The sequence below is a fragment of the Salmo salar genome, chromosome ssa04 (genome assembly GCF_905237065.1).
Source record: "Salmo salar chromosome ssa04, Ssal_v3.1, whole genome shotgun sequence".
In the NCBI taxonomy this organism is placed as follows: Eukaryota; Metazoa; Chordata; class Actinopteri; order Salmoniformes; family Salmonidae; genus Salmo; species Salmo salar.
The window spans coordinates 83643860-83656622 of record NC_059445.1 but is presented as its reverse complement, the minus strand read 5'-3'; positions in this window follow the sequence as shown (position 1 = coordinate 83656622).

Below are 12763 nucleotides of genomic sequence, written 5' to 3'. Positions count from 1 at the left end.
ATCATTGACCGACAATCCAGTTTGGTAAAGAAATGACAGTTGGCATTTTCTGGCAGTGGCTAGTTAAACCTGAAGATTGAAGTCACTACCTGTTTTAAATGTAAGAAAACTGTTTAAACGAGTGAAATTACTAATCCATCCCTTTAAGGTTAGACATAGAATTATGACAAAAGTCAACACCTCTCAGACCACAGCAAATTGCCTAGACTCCGACCATTGTTTATAGAGCAACGGACATGTTTGGGCCCCGGTCAAACATTGAAAGATTAAAGTTCTTATGGAATTGTCACGTCAACTGTGTGACATGGAGCTGGTATGCAAACTGATGGGCACTCGGGTTTGCTTTTGCCCGTGTAACAATAATTATCACCCAGCCCCCCCCCCTCCCCTCATCTGTTGCACAGAAACTGCAATAGAGTTTCCTGTCAAGTTCTGAAAGAACAAAAAAAAAAAGCATGTCAGCTATATCACATAAGGCCTTAAGATGATATACTATATACAGTTCTGGCCAAATATATGGTCACCCTTACAATTTTCTTGAATAATTCCCCATTTCTTCTAAACTAAGATGAAAAAAAGATGTTTTAGGTGTGTTTTGAGAAGTTCAGTCGGTCTTTGTCTCTTTCAGGTCTTTCTATATTTACCAACAACCAAATGAATCATTCAAAGAAAACAACCGCCCTCCAATCCAACATGGGGGAAGTTATGTTAGGTTATAAGGCTACTTAGGATTTCTCATGTAGTCGGTCAGCTACTTTGACCTCCATGTAGGCTGAAACTACAGCAAAACGTTGCCAACCTCAAACATGGCAAGTTGAACAATAGTGCCATCAAAACACTATCAATAGTCTATAAAAGTAGGGGCCCAATGTAGCAACACTAAATGAGATAAGGCAGCAGTGACTTGGGCTGCAGCACCTTATAGCCCATCACACGGTAATGACACATGCTACAGTGTATGATATAGACTAGGCTACAATCCTTCAGCTTTACATTGTCAGATTTTAAAAAGTGAAAGACAATCTCACCTTTGTCCAGGATCTTTCGCCACCACCATTCTGGCCCCACTGATGTTAACATGCATTGGGACAGTTGGGTCACTTAGTACCTTCTCCCTCTGCATTAACTCTCTGGCCATCTAGGTAGTATGTAAACAGACGATGGGACAAATCATGTCTACCATCTATAGAGCCATTGGAGGAAATATGAAAATGTGAAAAGCAGGGCCTCCAACTGCCTTGTCATCTTAACAATAATGATCATCTGATTTCTTGTGATAGACTTAGACTTTGGAAAACCTTTGTTGCTTGACTGTAATCATGTGAACAAGCCAGAACACTGGTGATGTTGAAGCTCCACTGATTTGAAGATGGTGCACCAACATTTCATATAGAATTTGTCACATAGCAACCAGGTTCTCCATTGACCTGGGTCATAGCAACCAGGTTCTTCATTGACCTGGGTCATATTCATTAGTGGACAACATAGCACATCGGTTAGCAACAGAAAAATACAATTTTCTTTGGTGTGCACATGACCAGTGTGAAACATATATATACGAACGTGTTATGCTAATCTAATCCTTTCAATGGAATGACTTTGGCTAAACCCTCAAAGATCTCTGCATGTGAACATTGGGTGAATTTGTTTTTGGCCCACTTTTGGGTGGCCTACCCTTAAGGGTTACACACAGATTTCTAACATATCATAGATTTGCCTACTGAATTATCCTGGGAACTAATTAGCATATGAACTCACCAGAAGCACATAAGCGACACAATTGTAGTCATCTCTTTGCTTGGTGTGAGGTATTGTTGTCACCTGGCAGGGAACATTGCTGAACAAAGATTCTGTGCTGGTTTTATGGGTTTCATTGCTCAAACCAGTATCTGGTTGGGGAGTGAAACATGACTTGTTTATACATATACCATGACATTCTCTCCTCACTAGGTCCAACAATATTCATACACCTGCATTGCATAACACATGAACAATGGCTGCTCATGACTGAGATGGCATGCTTGAACGGAGATCAATAATTCTTCATAGCATGAATACAACTAATTGAGTCTTCAGTATGCAACTGGACTATAAATGTAAGAATAGTCTCAACATCATTGACAGGTCAACTTAATGAATTGTGAATACTATGCCGGACATTAGAGAAATAGCTGAACAATCGTTTTGCCAGACAATAGAATAGAGATTTATCATACCTGATGTGCTTGACCAGATTTTCACTCATATGGCGCTCCGAATTAGGGGAACCAGTAGGGTCCAGGACAATGGCAGAGTGGGTCCTGCGATTAACATACTAAACGCAAGCAGTAATACCAAGTCAGTGTATCAAAATGGCCTCAAACATATTCAAGTTAAAAAAAAATATTAAAAAAATGTACCATTATTTAACCAGGCAAGTCAGTTAAGAACAAATGCTTATTTTCAATGACGGCCTAGGGACAGTAGGTTAACTGCCTTGTTCAGGGGCAGAACGACAGATTTTTACCTTGTCAGCTCGGGGAGAACAAACAGTTCTATTTTTGTTTCATCAGACCAGAGGACATTTCTCCAAAAAGTATGATATTTGTCCCCATGTGCAGTTGCAAACCGTAGTCGGACTTTTTTATGGCGGTTTTGGAGCAGTAGCTTCTTCCTTGTTGAGGGGCCTTTCAGGTTATGTCGATATAGGACTCGTTTTACTGTGGATATAGATACTTTTGTACCGGTTTCCTCCAGCATCTTCACAAGGTCCTTTGCTGTTGCTCTGGGTTTGATTTGCACTTTTCACACCCAGGTACGTTCATCTCTAGGAGACAGAACGCGTCTCCTTCCTGAGCGGTATGACGGCTGTGTGGTCCCATGATGTTTATACTTGCATACTATTGTTTGTACAGATGAACGTGGTACCTTAAGGCGTTTAAATTGCTCCCAAGGATGAACCAGACTTGTGGAGGGCTACAATTTTTCTTCTGAGGTCTTGGCTGATTTATTTAGATTTTCCCATGATATCAAGCAAAAAGGCATTGAGTTTGAAGGTTGGCCTAGAAATACATCCACAGGTACACCTCCAATTGACTCAAATGATGTCAATTAGCCTATCAGAAGCTTCTAAAGGCATGACATCATTTTGGGGAATTTTCCAAGCTGTTTAAAGGCACAGTCAACTTAGTGTATGTAAACTTCTGACCCACTGGAATTGTGATACAGTGAATTATAAGTAATCTGTCTGTAAACAATTGTTGGGAAAATGACTTGTGTCATACACAAAGTAGATGTCCTAACCAACTTGCCAAAACTATAGTTTGTTAACAAGAAATGTGTGGAGTGGTTGAAACACTTAGGTTGGAGTCATTAAAACTTGTTTATGTAAACTTCCAACTTCAACTGTACATACACTACCGTTCAAAAGTTTGGGGTCATTTAGAAATGTCCTTGTTTTTGAAAGAAAAGCAATTTTTTTTGTTGGTCCATTTCTATGTTGTAAATTACTATTGTACCTAGAAACGGCAGATTTTTAATGGAATATCTACATAGGCTTACAGAGGCCCGTTATCAGCAACCGTCACTCCTGTGTTCCAATGGCACGTTGTATTAGATAATCCAAGTTTATCATTTTAAAAGGCTAATTGATCATTAGAAAACCCTTTTGCAATTATGTTAGCACAGCTGAAAACTGTTGTTCTGATTAAAGAAGCAATACAACTGGCCGCCTTTAGACTAGTTGAGTATCTGGAGCATCAGCATTTGTGGGTTCGATTACAGGCTCAAATTGGCCAGAAACAAAGGACTTTCTTCTGAAACTCGTCAGTCTATTTTTGTTCTGAGAAATGAAGGCTATTCCATTTGAGAAATTGCCAAGAAACTGAAGATCTCGAACAACGCTGTGTACTACTCCCTTCACAGAACAGCGCAAACTGTCTCTAACCAGAATAGAAAGAGTGGGAGGCCCTGGTGCACAACTGAGCAAGAGGACAAGTACATTAGTGTCTAGTTTGAGAAACAGACGCCTCACAAGTCCTTAACTGACAGCTTCATTAAACAGTACCCGCAAAACACCAGTCTCAACGTCAACAGTGAAGAGGCGACTGCAAAGGGTCTGAATACTTATGTAAATGTTTTTTATTTTTTATAAATGTGTAAACATTTCTGAAAACCTGTTCACTTTGTTACTATGGGATATTGTGTGTAGATTGATGAAATGTTTTCAGAATAAGGCTGTAATGTAACAAAATGTGGAAAAAGGGAAGGGGTCTAAACACTTTCCGAAAGCACTGTAACTGTGGCTCCTTCCACCTTCAAAGAATAGGCAATAGGACCAACCATGGAGAATAGTAATAATCTTCATTATTTATATAACTACGCTATATTGTTTGTCCTTGTATGTTTTTCAGTATAAAGTACTCTCCAGCCACTTAGTGTGGACAGCAGGTGAGGCAACACACACAGATTCCTGTTGAACACAGTCTCTTCAACAACCATATTTTTTAAATAAGTCTCTCTCCTTCACCTCATCCCTCTCCCCCCTTCTCCCTAAGTCCTCTGGGTTATATCAGCTGTGTTGGTGAAGCCCTGCTGCATCTGAACTGGCTCCATAGAGGGCACAGCATGATCAGAGGTCACATGGTCGGGTCATGGTCGGGTCAACTGGAAGTATTATTAAAAGAAAAACAGCTAGAGATGTAGTAGTCCCAGAGTTAATGATCCTTGGTCAGTTTTGCATTTCACCTCCTGATGATTATGATGACTGACCGTGTTAGCAAGATTAAGCCTTAGAATTAATTAATACATCTATTTTCTCCATCTGTCTCTCATCTGCAGCTTTGTTTTGATGTGAGAGAGGATGCCAACCCCCAGTCCCGTCATCGCCACATCACCCGCTCTTAAGATAACCTTCAGGCCGACTGGGAGCCCAAGGCTGGTTAGGAGACAATATTATGTAATTGTGATGAACTGAGAGAATATTAAGTTTAGTAGCATTGTAATTCATTAATCATATGCTGCCTTCCCTGCTCCTCTGTTCTTACCTCTTTCCCTTTCACACTCTCACACCTCTCCCTACCTCCTCTTTCTTCCTCTGTTTTTATAATGCACACCAGAACTTTTATTCATAATATTACAATTATAATAAATGTATTATGTATTTATTAGAGGTCGACCGATTACGATTTTTCAACGCCTATACCGATACCGATTTATTGGAGGACCAAAAAAAGCCGATACCAATTAATCGGCCGTTTTTTTTATTTTTTTTAAATGCATTTATTTGTAATAATGACAATAACAATACTGAATGAACACTTATTTTAACTTAATATAATACATCAATAAAATCAATTTAGCCTCAAATAAATAATGGAACATGTTCAATTTGGTTTAAATAATGCAAAAACAAAGTGTTGGAAAAGAAAGTAAAAGTGCAATATGTGCCATGTAAGAAAGCTAACGTTTAAGTTCCTTGCTCAGAACATGAGAACATATGAAAGCTGGTGGTTCCTTTTAACATGAGTCTTCAATATTCCCAGGTAAGAAGTTTTAGGTTGTAGTTATTATAGGAATTATAGGACTATTTCTCTCTATACGATTTGTATTTCATATACCTTTTGACTATTGGATGTTCTTATAGGCACTTTAGTATTGCCAGTCTAACAGTATAGCTTCCGACCCTTTCCTCGCTCCTACCTGGGCTCGAACCAGGAACACATCGACAACAGCCACCCTCGAAGCAGCGTTACCCATGCAGAGCAAGGGGAACAACCACTCCAAGTCTCAGAGCGAGTAACGTTTGAAACGCTATTAGCACGCACCCGGCTAACTAGCCATTTCACATTGGTTACACCAGCCTAATCTTGGGAGTTGATAGGCTTGAAGTCATAAACAGCGCAATGCTTGAAGCACAGCGAAGAGCTGCTGGCAAAACGCACGAAAGTGCTGTTTGAATGAATGCTTATGAGCCTGCCGCTGCCTACCACCGCTCAGTCAGACTGCTCTATCAAATCATAGACTCAATTATAATATAATAAACACACAGAAATACGAGCCTTAGGTCATTATTAATATGGTCGAATCCGGAAACTATCATCTCGAAAAGAAAACGTTTTCCCTTTCAGTGAAATGCGGAACCGTTCCGTATTTTATCTAACGGGTGGCATCCCTAAGTCTAAATATTCCTGTTACATTGCACAACCTTCAATGTTATGTCATAATTACGTAAAATTCTGGCAAATTAGTTCGCAACGAGCCAGGCGGTCCAAACTGTTGCATATACCCTGACTCTGCGTGCAATGAATGCAAGAGAAGTGACAATTTCACCTAGTTAATATTGCCTGCTAACCTGGATTTCTTTTAGCTAAATATGCAGGTTTAAAAATATATACTTCTGTGTATTGATTATAAGAAAGGCATTGATGTTTATGGTTAGGTACAGTCGTGCAACGATTGGGCTTTTTTTGCAAATGTGCTTTTGTTAAATCATCCCCCGTTTGGCGAAGTCGGCTGTCTTTGTTAGGAAGAAATAGTCTTCACAGTTCGCAACTATCCAGGCGGCCCAAACTGCTGCATATACCCTGACTCTGTTGCAAGAGAAGTGACACATTTTCCCTAGTTAAAAGACATTCATGTTAGCAGGCAATATTAACTAAATATGCAGGTTTAAAAATATATACTTGTGTATTGATTTTAAGAAAGGCATTGAAGCAACGTGTACCTGAGCGATTATATGCAACGCAGGACAGGCTAGATAAACTAGTAATATCATCAACCATGTGTAGTTAACTAGTGATTATGATTGACTGATTGTTTTTTATAAGCTAAGTTTAATGCTAGCTAGCAACTTACCTTGGCTTCTTACTGCATTCGCGTAACAGGCAGGCTCCTCGTGGAGTGCAATATAAAGCAGGTGGTTAGAGCGTTGGACTAGTTAACCGTAAGGTTGCAAGATTGAATCCTCGAGCTGACAAGGTAAAAACCTGTCGTTCTGCCCCCTGAACAAGGCAGTTAACCCACCGTTCCTAGGCCGTCATTGAAAATAAGAATGTGTTCTTAACTGACTTGCCTAGTAAAATAAAGGTGTAAAAAAAAATTATGTAAAAAAAAAAAAAACCCGGCCAAATCGGCGTCCAGAAATATCGATTTCCTATTGGTATGAAAACTTGAAATCGGCCCTAATTAATCGGCCATTCTGATTAATCGGTCGACCTCTAGTATTTATAACACTTGAAACTTTTTTCAAAGCGTTTCAAATTCTCTACTGGTTGAAATAAAGTCTCTCATTTGATGAAATACTACACCTATCCTGTGTCCTCAGATCAGTGCAGATGAAGGAAATTAGATAGAGATTAACTGTTTTTTCAAGTATTTACATGATGCATAGGAAGTATAGTGTACTTTTTAAAAATTCTGTTTCTATATATATGAATTACAAACCAGTCTTTAATTAGTTAAATCATGTTTCTAGTCTATTGCATAGTTACAATGTGTAACCATAGATGGACCAGGATTGGTAAACACTGTTGAAGTATATAATTGTAATACATACATGCAGACACAGCATCATTCAAAGACTGGAGTTTACTCTTGGTATTGGATATGACTCAAAAAGAATGTCACAGACATTCATACCTGAACCACACCTTTATTTGCCAAGGTAGAGTACATGATCAGTGAATATATTCAATGTACAGGCTACAATGTGGGGATCTCATGTTTGGTAATAACTACATGTATATATTACTTCCATCCTTAGCACAATAAAGTTATACTATAATCTACTCCATCCATAGGCTTCATTAATGCCATTCAGACTGTTTTGAAGTGGATAGCGTCAAATTCGTCATGGCAACACACTCGATATGATTGGCCCATTCTTTTCTTTAGGCCTACGTCACAAGCGGCTAATCTTTATATCAGATTCGAGGCCCCGGTTTTCTTTCTTAGTATTTTATGGGGGGTTTTTTCTTAGTATTTTATGTTTTTGCTTTAGAGCCTCTGGTGTCTTCATATTCTACGTCATAGATTGGGTGCCCCCAGCGTTAACCACAACTGCTATTTCAGTTGATCTTTTTCGTCTAGCACATGTTTCTCTAGCTTTTTATTTAGCGCAATATATCGCACCTAAACCCGTGGTTTATGAGTGGCTCAAACCAGCTTCTTCACCCTAGATAACATAAAGTGCTCTTTAGTGCAATTTTCAGGAGAGTTCTCAATTAACCAGTGCTGTAAAGTACTTAAGTAGTATTTTAAAGTATGTTTTACTTAACTGTTTTTTGGGGGGTATCTGTAGTTTACTATTTATATTTTTAACAACTTGTACTTCACTACAAGAAAATATTGTACTTTTTACTCCATACATTTTCCCTGACACCCAAAAGTACTCATTACATTTTGAATGCTTAGCAGGATGGGAAAATGGACCAATTCACACACTTATCAAGAGAACATATGGTCCCTGTGGCTCAGTTGGTAGAGCATGGTGTTTGCAACGCCAGGTTTGTGGGTTCGATTCCCATGGGGGACCAGTACGGGGGGGAAAAATGTATGAAATGTATGCATTCACTACTGTAAGTCACTCTGGATAAGAGTGTCTGCTAAACGACGAAAATGTAAAAATGTAAACATCCCATGATAATCGAAAATCTCAATAAGCATTTCTCTACAGCTGGCCGTGCTTTCCTCCTGGCTAACCCAGCTCCGCAGCTACTTTTCCGAGCCTCCCCAGCTTCTCCTTCACCCAGATAGCAGATGTTCTGAAAGAGCTGCAAAACCTGGACCCGTACAAATCAGCTGGGTACTGCCTCTGATCTGTCAGACTCACCAAACACAAACTTCATTTGTAAATCATGTCAGAGTGTTGGGAGTGTGCCCCTGGCTATTCATACATTTGAAAATAAAGAAAATGGTGCCGCCTGGTTTGCTTAATATAATGAATTTAAAATTATTTATACTTTTACTTTTGATACTTTAGTATATTTTTGCAATTACATTGACTTTGATTCTTAAGTATATTTCAAACTAAATACTTTTTGACTTACTCAAGTAATATTTCACTGGGCGACTTTCCCTTCTACTTGAGTCATTTTCTGTTAAGGTATATTTACTTTTACTCAACTATGACAATTGGGTACTTTTTCCACCACTGCGATTAACCTTTATTTATCTTTCTTCATCCCATACTCACTGCCTAATCTTATATTATCCTCACAGTAGCCATTCACCCTGTCACCAGAACCCTCAATGGGATCTAAGCCCCTTTTGTGGTGTTACCATAGGCCCAGTGTGATTCCACTGCAAACAATACTGATTGTTCATGGTTCCTCTGTTTCATTTTGCCAAATGTACAAAATCCATTTATCCTGTCCTGGCGCTATACTTATTTTCACATTTTGTTTTTACCCATTTTTCTCACAATTTTCCAAGGGGTCAGTCTAAACTTTGGTTTAAGGCCTTCTGAATTTTAGAACAGTCAACCAGCTATTCCCACATAATTCTCTCCCATAAATGACTGGCTACCTACATATTGTAGTTCAATTTATCATGGCTAATTCAGGGGGTCTAACAGTTTTTTTTGGAGCAGGAGCAGGCTTTTTCGTTGCGATGACGCAGAAGACCCATCTGCTATCCCCGGCCCGCTAGCTTTCTGAACGCCGTGTCTCCCGGCCCGCTAGCTTTCTGAACGCCGTGTCTCCCGGCCTGCTAGCGTAGTAGTGACTACCGAACGGCTCCGTCTCACCTATTGCTGCTCATTGGACCTTATGATCACTCGGCTACACAGCTGATTCCTCCGGGACTGTTCACTAAGACGGTAATTCATTTTGTTTGTCTATCGGCCCCAGCCTCGAACTCAGGTCCTGTGTGTACCTAACCTACCTAGCTCTCTGCGCATTCATCGCCTTTTACCCGTTGTTGTTGCCTTAGCTGGTTACCCGCTGTTGTTGTCTTACCTGCTGTTGTCTTAGCGGTGGTGCGGCGCTAATACCGTTTCAATCGGAGACATCACTCGCTCTGAGACCTGAAGTAGTTGTTCCCCTTGCTCTGCAAGGGCCGTGGCATTTGTGGCGCGATGGGTAACGATGCTTCGTGGGTGTCAGGTGTTAATGTGTGCAGAGGGTCCCTGGTTCAAGCCCAGGTTGGGGCGAGGAGAGGGATGGAAGTTATACTGTTACGTTAGCAAGAAAAATTGTTTTCTTACCTTCTACAATTCTATAAACAGTTTTTTGTCTCCCCCTCAGGATGACCAGTCACTCAGACAGCGTCTAAAAACTCTTAACAACTACTTTAACACACTTCTATCAATGAGGTAACCATAAGGGTTCCTCCTAGAATTTTACTTTTTAAAAACAAGTATAATAAAAAATAAATGCATTTTATGCTAAAAAGCTACCCACTAACCCCAACCTTTCCTCGCCTAGGCAGGCCGCTTGCTTTTCACAGAATGTCTCCTCCGGGCCGCTATGACCAGGGGATTTCCAACGCAAGCTTAGTACATTACATTATCATTCACTTTTAATCATTAACATTCCCTACTCCACTCAGTTATAATCCCACTCTAACCTAATTTATCACTTCCATTACATCTTAAAACATCCACCAACTTAAACATTTCATTATCAACCTCCTACAGGCCCTAAGGCCTTGTTCCTCTAAGCTTAACAAACAGTCTATATGCATCATACCTTAAAGCAAACAACATTAGAGCATTGTTAACCATTTTACTGCATTACCCCATCACCCTTTAATATACCCACTGTATGTTTCACCATGCTTTCAACATATGTAACCTTTTGATTATTATCTTAACAAGTGTGTCTCTAAAATGTCACAGACAACTGACCTTTAGCCCACTACTCTTGTCAATTGTATTCTTTACAAACATGTGGGATGGACCGCTCTGTCTGTAAGAAGAGAGCTGCATTCTCTTTTATTTATTTATTTACAAAGCAGTCTTGCAGAAACGTCCTCTGTACATTTCACGTCCACTCCCGCTCCGGCGCTCGACGTCACCAGTCTATTAACTACCGGTTCTGGCAACCCATCTTTACCTGCGTCTCATCATCAGTCACACCTGGACTTCATTACTCCAGGATTACTTACCCTTTATATAGCACTTTTTAGTATTGTTTGTGTTTCCATGTCAGACGCGGCTCTTGTTTTTGTGGCGGTCAATGTTCGTTGTTATTAAACTCACAAACTACACCTGCTTCCTGCGTCTACGTTACAGTACATTAATTCATTGACTTAAATATTAGACGTAGAAATTACCAAACCGTTCTCAGGGATGGATAACTCTCTCACAGATCCATTTGGTCTCCACAGAATTGGGAAAATCTCCTTTTAGTTTTTTTTTGCCCCTTATACAAAAGCATTTTGAATTATTGATTGGAGACTTATGTTACAGAATGCGATTGCTTTTCTTAAATATGTTTAGGATTGTGTATGTGTTTTATTATAGTGTGTTTTGTAGGGCTGTTGTGTTTTATTTATGTTTTGTGTGTTATTTGTAAACATATACAGGGCCCTCTTGTTAAAAATAGTTTTATCTCAATGTGACTCCCTGTTTAAATAAAGGTTAATAAATAAAAGTATTAGAGAAAATCTGAAAAAAATGGACCCCTCTGATGCTGTACGTTACATCGTGTTGTGTCACGACGTAACGAACAGCAGGTAGCCTAGTGGTTAGAGTGTAGGGGGGGGTAGGTAACCTAGTGGTTAGAGTGTAGAGGGGGTAGGTAGTCTAGTGGTTATAGTGTAGGGGGGGTAGGTAGCCTAGTGGTTAGAGTGTGGGGGGTAGGTAGTCTAGTGGTTAGAGTGTAGGGGGGTAGTCTAGTGGTTAGAGTGTAGGGGGGTAGGTAGTCTAGTGGTTAGAGTGTAGGGGGGTAGGTAGCCTAGTGGTTAGAGTGTGGGGGGTAGGTAGTCTAGTGGTTAGAGTGTAGGGGGGGTAGTCTAGTGGTTAGAGTGTAGGGGGTAGGTAGCCTAGTGGTTAGAGTGTAGGGGTGGTGGGTAACCTAGTGGTTAGAGTGTAGGGGGGGTAGGTAGCCTAGTGGTTAGAGTGTAGGGGGGGCAGGTAGTCTAGTGGTTAGAGTGTAGGGGTGGTGGGTAACCTAGTGGTTAGAGTGTAGGGGGGTAGGTAGTCTAGTGGTTAGAGTGTAGGGGGGTAGTCTAGTGGTTAGAGTGTAGGGGGGGTAGGTAGTCTAGTGGTTAGAGTGTAGGGGGGTAGGTAGTCTAGTGGTTAGAGTGTAGAGGGGGTAGGTAGTCTAGTGGTTAGAGCGTTGGACTAGTAACCGAGAGGTTGCTAGATTGAATCACCGAGCTGACAAGGTAAAAATCTGTCGTTCTGCCCCCTGAACATGGCAGTTAACCTAACCCACTGTTCCTAGGCTGTCATTGAAAATAAGAATTTGTTCTTATCTGACGTGCCTAGTTAAATAAAGGATAAATAAAAAAATGATGCAACTCATTGTGTGCCGTCTTTCCAACAGGGTTAGCGCTTCTCTCTCAGATCAAGAACATGCTTAACCAAAAACGCTTGAAAGAAAACTTCATTATTCATGATCTTCATTTAAATTAGTATTAATATTAAACACATTTTTCATGAGTAGGGTGCTAATAGAAATGTGGTCATCAATAACAAACACTGAATCAATCGATATTGAATTGCATGGCACTTTGATGTGCAGTATCTTACAAAGAATACCACTGTGCCAATCTGATCTGCATTTACACAAGCAACCCTGCAACTCCAGGCACTGGAGATGGAACCAGAGCTGGCAGA